Here is a 5671-nt window from a genome sequence, read left to right as displayed (position 1 = left end):
CTTGGGAAAACCTTTAAGCCACTGTATTCAAGCCCATTTATGTAATACTTAGAGAACCAACATGGTTTGTAATACTCAGAGAACCAATCAGGTTTGTGCCATGGCCTCTTAAGACATAATGAAGATGGGCAGATAACTGGCTCAGAATGGGAGATTTCAGGAGAGAGAATTTTTTTATCAGGCAAATATTTCACTCTGTTTTCTTGAGTTCCAAATGTCTGCATGTAACCCAACCCTGTAAAGGTAAAAACAATGGCATGTATTCTCATTCCATTTACCAATATGAACAGAGCCTTGGAGAATATAACATCTAAGCAGTAATGAGCCCATGGTGTGTGAGTTGGTGTGTGAGTCAGTGAGTGATTGTTTACAGGCCACCAAAGTTGAGAGAGCGACAACACACAGAGCATAAAGGGACAAAGAAGGTGCAGGGCGATGCGCACAGGCCTGCCTTTCCAAGCCTGCTTGGTCACAGCCTAGGAGTTTTTATGGACTATTCAAGCCTGTGGTGCAGACTAAACAAAGTTTCCTTTACTTTCACCATGACATTCTCCAAGGCCAGGCCAGAGGGTGGGGAAAACAAACCAAACAGCCAGCTCTACTCAAATCAGAACCTGTTGCTTTGCTGCTGTTGACCTTGGCACTTACCTCTGGAGACCCCCAAACCCCATCTCAACATAAAGGTAAGTTACATGAAGAATTTCTCCACCAATACAAGGGAGGGAGTATTCCAGGAATGGGGGATCAAAAAACCATTCACAAAAGACAAACAAGAATAGAGAAAGTCAGGGTGATATTTGGGCAAGTCCCCTCCCGCGCCCCCACCCCCCTGCAATCTCTACCAATACTCAGGCCAAAATAAAAATGTTTCATGGAGATCAGGCTTTTCTCAGGACATCAGTGTGGGTCATCATGATTCCTCGACATCACCTCCCCCTTGAAGGAGAGATGTCTCAGGGGCCAAAGGCAGCTTAATCCTCTCTTTACTCAGGGAGAGACCCATCAGCCTCCACCTACATCACAACAGAACACTGAAGCTCTTGGATTGCTCCTGGGGCAGCATTTTGGCTGGAGAAATGTTCCAATGGAAGGTGCTAAGATTTATCTACTGAGCTCACCCCAGGAACATCTGTGCAAGGACCTTGCTCACTTATCCCATTCTCCCAGCCGATGGCCTTCTCATATGTTTTTCATAGGTTTTTGTTAATGCACTCGCTCATTAGCAAAGGTATTTGGCTTGGAGAAAAACTGTGCCCCTTTACAGCTCATCTTTTCCTCCTCTAGAGTTCTGTAGTCATGTCATAATGTTTGAATTTGTGATATACATCACCATCATTTCCATAGCAATAGAAACAGCAGAGTTGTGGAAACAGGATTTGTGATTCAATGAAAGAAAAAGAACTGGAAATAACTTGAAGAGAACAGCTGGCCCTGCCTCCTGCCACAGACAGGTACACAGCTAAGGAGACCAAAGACTGTTTTCAATCAACACACTCCACTCACTCACACAAATAACACACCTCCCTTCACTGTTCTGTAACTAAACGTATGACTGTCTCATTCCTATGCAAACCAGCCAAGAGCTTCAGATGGCAAGGACTGGGCTTATTCCAGCATTTTCCCTCTAGCACTTTACCCAGTGTCTACAAATAGTAGATACATGCCTACATGAGTTTGTTAAATGTTGGAAATGTCATATATTGAGCCTATAATCAACTTTACAGCCAAGATTTCTTCTTGATGTGTCTGAGTAAAATATCCTGTTATACTGAATTCTCATGAAACTTGAGTTTTCTATCTGAAAAAATTAAACTTCTGTCCAAAAATATTTGCAAAATAATTTTTCATTTTAAAGTCTAAGACTAGTTCATTGAATAATTCTTTAATGTTCTGCCTGAATGTCGACAAATTATTCATCTTCCTAACAATTTACTTTTTGCTACAACATCTGTGATGTGCTCTATTTTTATGTTTAAAATTCTATGTGGAGCTCAAAGCCCTGAATGCAGATTCTGGAAACTTCTACCCTAGTCCTGCTAGCACTAGCTCAAGGACCCTTATCAATGTGAGTATTGTAAGCTTCAATTTCTCCATCTATGAGATATATTTATGAGATATAAATTTTAAGGGTTGCTGTAGATAGAAAATAACATTCTTTGAGAGTCTTAACTGTACACAATTGACAACTGTTAGCATCTTTAGAAGTACTCCGGTAAGGATATACTCTGTGCCCAATACTGAAACTGTTTCCCAACCTGGACAGAGGTGATCACCCAACAAAACCCCACAATGATGGTTTCTAGTAAGAGCCTTATGTTTGTTTGTGAAAACCACAGCCAAACAGTGAAGTGGTAGAGGTAGATTTTATTCCACAATTATTTCAATAGAGATGGGGGAAACCTCAATATAAAACCGATCTCAATTCCAAATTCAAGTTTAAGTGGAGATTTGTTATTGAAAAGGCTAGAGTTGTGTGGGTATGTATGAAGAATTAAGACTTCAGCTGCAGGGGAAATTCTCATTAAACTGACCTAACAGTGCTCTTACTGAACCATTAGATGTCCAAGGGGCAAAGGGGGAGGAGAATAAGGAATTTAACTAGATATCAAAAGCCATCAGATACCAAGGCTGGCCAAACTGACTTAGGATTCTACTGGACTGTACAAGCCCAGAAAGAATGGGAGCCAAAGTTAACGTCTATTAAGAGGTGTAAAGGACATTTAAAGCATGGTATGCCAGATGAATTTTAAAGGAACTAAGGAACCCTATCATCTTTAGCTCCTGTAAATGGAGAAAGTAAATGTGTAGCTTCTAGGCAATAGATTACAAGTTGACAGTTCAAATTCAGCCTTTCCTAAAGTGGAAGTTTTACATAGATCATGTATATCTAGAGAGAAAGAATGTGTTGCTTCAACTTCTTTCTTTTACTTTTTTGCTATTTTAAAATTAGTATTATTATTTTTCCAATCCCACTGTTTTCAATCACCACACTCCACTCACACAAATTACACATCTCCCTTCACTGTTCTGAAACTGAAGGTATGACTGTCTCATGATGAAAACTGACCAAAAACAAAGTGAAAATTTGATTGGCTAATCCCAACATTTCACTGAAAAATTCCACATTAACCTGTCTTCATTATTTGAATGTAACTCTGGGTTTTATTTTAGATCAGGGTCCATGGATATTCCCAGTACCTGTCCAAGACACCAAGTCACCATCCAGCAGTATGACTGGCATCTATTGCACTGTGGACCACATCTGTCAGTACTACCTATTTCAAGCTTTATTTGACCTAAGAATCCTGTGCATCTTCTCCCACTCTCTTTCTGCACATCTTTGACCTTTCCATCAAAGGAATTATAGGGATTCAATTATGAGGACTCTTCCTTCTTAGACTTCTTCTCTTTTATATTCCAAATTATTACTGTGCCTTCTCTGATCAGTGTCTCCTTCCTAACTTTGCTGACATCTCCCTCCATAGAGAGACATCATTGCCTCATTTTCACTTCATCTTTGCCCTTGATGTTTTTGCTCCAGATCTGGGATTCTGCATCTGGGATCCTTTTCAAAGTTTGATTGGCTCAAGAGAATATAATAACCATGAGATCCTGAAGTTGCTGAAAGCACCAACAATTCTATTGAATAGTGTAATGTTTTATATCTAATAACAGAAGAACAGGGAAGTTCAATCTACAAGTGAACTGATCAAAGTTAAACCTACTCTTAGGGACAGAGTAGGAAACTTGTATCCTGGTTCCGAGACTTGTTTCTTTCTACTAGTTATAATTAGACTAGTGGTCTGCTCTTCTTTTTTTTGGCCCTAGTTGCAGTCTTTTCTCCATGTACCATTATTTGTTTTAAGTCCCACAGTATAACCCCTGTTTTCAATGTATTTGACGTTGATATAATTTGTGGAGGGGAAGAGAAAAAACAACTTGTTTAAATAGAGATAGAGGTGGACCCATTGCAACAAAGAGATGTACAAGACGTTATATCAAAAAACAAACTTTAGGCTGGGAAGGTGGCTCAGTGGTAGAGCACTTGCCTTGCAAGCCTGAGGCCCTGGGTTCGATTCCTCAGCACCACATAAGCAAAAAGAAAAAAGCCAGAAGTGGCGCTGTGGCTCAAGTGGTAGAGCACTAGTCTTGAGCTGAAGAGCTGAGGGACAGCGCCCAGGTCCAGAGTTTAGGCCCCACAACCGGACCCCCCCAAAAAAAACAAACAAACTTTACAACTTTGGCGCTAGAAGGGGGGGGCGCGGAGGGGGGATGGGGGAGTTGGGAAAGGGATGGGAAGGGAAAACAAAGGAGGCAACAATGCTTGATAAGAAATGTACTTATTACCTTGCTCATGTAATTGTAACCCCTCTGTATGGTATTTTCACAATAAAAATGTATTAAAAAATTTTTAAAGAATTATCTCAATATTTTCTACTGAGAAATTTTCTTTAAAAATTTAATCTCCCTCTAGCTTGACTGCTGTTTTTTGTTGTTATTGTTGTTTGGATTTTTTTTTTTGTGGTCGGTCATGGGGCTTGAACTCTGGGCCTGGGCACTGTCCCTCAGATCTTCAGCTCAAGGCAAGCACTCTAACTCTTGAGCCACAGCACCACTTCTGGTTTTCTGAGTGGTTTATTGAGATAAGAGTCTCGTGGACTTTCCTGCCTGGGCCGGCTTTGAACTGTGATCCTCAGATCTCAGCCTCTTCAGTAGCTAGGATTACAGGTGTGAGTCACCTGTGCCCGGCGACTGCTCAGTTTTTATAAACATTTATTTCAGCTTCATAATTATTATTGATCATGCTATTTAATACATTTGGATGTGTAGAATACACAATGTCATTTAGATATAGTATCTATTTCTAATACAAGCACAGTAGTTTGTGCCCTACAAATGTAAGATTCCTGATAAATTCTATTTCATGAAGTTCTCACAAACATAAAGAAAAGGGTACATAATGTATTTAGGAATGTACTGTTACATTAAGGAATACAATTGTATTAAGAAATACAAATTCTGCCAAGCATTGTTTGGTTATACCTGTAATCTTAGCTACTCAGGAGGGCAGGAAAGTCTTGAGACTCTTACCTCCAATCAATCACAGAAAAGGCCAGAAGTAGCACTATGGCTCAAATGATGAGTGCTTGCCTTGAGCTAAAAGAAGCTTATGGATAGAGCCCAGACCCAGAGTTCAAGTCCCAGAAGTGGCAAGGAGGGGGAGAGGGAGGAGGGGGAAGAGGGGGAGGAGGAGGGGGAGGAAGGGAAGGGGGAGGGGGAGGAGGGGGAGGGGGAGGGGAGGAAGGGAAGGGGGAGGGGGAGGAGGGGGAGGAGGAGGAGGAACTTCCATTTCTCTTACCATTGGATAAAGATGAATTAAACCTACTGCTTACAGTTCTGTTCATGCTAAGTTTGGAAGCATTTTCCGCAGAGTACCTTGTGGCTCCTCACAGTTTTTAGATTAACTTTCCTCTCTACCCCACATGCCTCTCCTGCCTGCCCTGCTTTGTATTATGACCTCCTATCTTTCAACTTCATGTGGAAACACTGGGGAGTCGTTTCAGTGAGCAGAGGGCATATTCTCATTATTCCTGCACAAGGCAAGTAGAAAAACTGTTCATAGTTTGATTAGACTACAAACCAGAAATATATGTTACCAAACCCTAACTAA

General features: G+C 40.9%; 1 long non-coding RNA gene across 1 annotated transcript; it reads left to right on the top strand.

The window, feature by feature from the left end:
• The first annotated feature begins 458 nt into the window (after nt 1-458).
• On the top strand, nt 459-3361 carry LOC138806291 (uncharacterized). The gene is made up of 4 exons (XR_011365769.1): nt 459-683; nt 1345-1451; nt 1991-2065; nt 3172-3361. It is a non-coding gene; the product is annotated as an uncharacterized lncRNA (long non-coding RNA).
• Nucleotides 3362-5671: the final 2310 nt, after the last annotated feature.

The sequence above is a fragment of the Dipodomys merriami genome, unplaced genomic scaffold (genome assembly GCF_024711535.1).
Source record: "Dipodomys merriami isolate MVZ:Mamm:240054 unplaced genomic scaffold, mDipMer1.0.p SCAF_4, whole genome shotgun sequence".
In the NCBI taxonomy this organism is placed as follows: domain Eukaryota; kingdom Metazoa; phylum Chordata; class Mammalia; order Rodentia; family Heteromyidae; genus Dipodomys; species Dipodomys merriami.
This window is presented reverse-complemented; position numbering and strand designations above follow the sequence as displayed.